Source organism: Gossypium hirsutum, chromosome D05 (assembly GCF_007990345.1).
Source record: "Gossypium hirsutum isolate 1008001.06 chromosome D05, Gossypium_hirsutum_v2.1, whole genome shotgun sequence".
NCBI classification, from domain to species: Eukaryota; Viridiplantae; Streptophyta; class Magnoliopsida; order Malvales; family Malvaceae; genus Gossypium; species Gossypium hirsutum.
This window is the reverse complement of record NC_053441.1, coordinates 63,270,614-63,271,237: the sequence shown is the minus strand read 5'-3', so window position 1 is coordinate 63,271,237 and position 624 is coordinate 63,270,614. Positions and strand designations below refer to the sequence as shown.

At 38.8% G+C, this 624-nt stretch overlaps 1 non-coding gene across 1 annotated transcript; it reads left to right on the top strand.

The window, feature by feature from the left end:
* Positions 1-107, top strand: LOC121218079 (small nucleolar RNA R71). The gene has a single exon (XR_005914343.1). It is a non-coding gene; the product is annotated as a small nucleolar RNA R71 (small nucleolar RNA).
* The last annotated feature ends 517 nt before the right edge of the window (positions 108-624 follow it).

Below are 624 nucleotides of genomic sequence, written 5' to 3'. Positions count from 1 at the left end.
AACCCATAGTGAGGGCACCTTACCAATAAATCTTTATACCTCTCTCATGCATCATATAGGGTCTCTAAATTCATTTGCACGAAGGAAGAGATATCATTCCTCAGTTTGGCTGTCTTAGCCGGTGGAAAATACTTCAGTAAGAATTTTTGTCATTTGATCCCATGTAGTGATAGAACCTCATGGTAATGAGTTCAACCACAGTTTAGCTTTATGTCTCAATGAGAATGGAAACAACCGTAAGCGAATGGCATTGTCAGAAACACCATTTATCTTGAAAGTGTAACAAAATTCCAAAAAATTAGCCAAATGAGTATTTGGATCTTCGTCTTGCAAACCATCGAACTAAACAAACTACTGAATCATCTAAATAGTATTCGGCTTCAGTTCGATTCACAGTAATAGCAGGTTTCACAATACTCGATTCAGCCCCAGCCAGTTAGGCTTGGCATAATCGTACATAGTACGAGGAGCAGGATTTAGATTTGCAGGATTTGCAGCAACCACAGGAGGTAGCTAATTATTCTGATTATCAGCCATCTCCTCAGTAACAATACTAACGTCCTCTAGCTATTCCACTATATTTTGTTGACTCTGCCTTGTTCTTTACAGTTTTTGCGAGCTGTA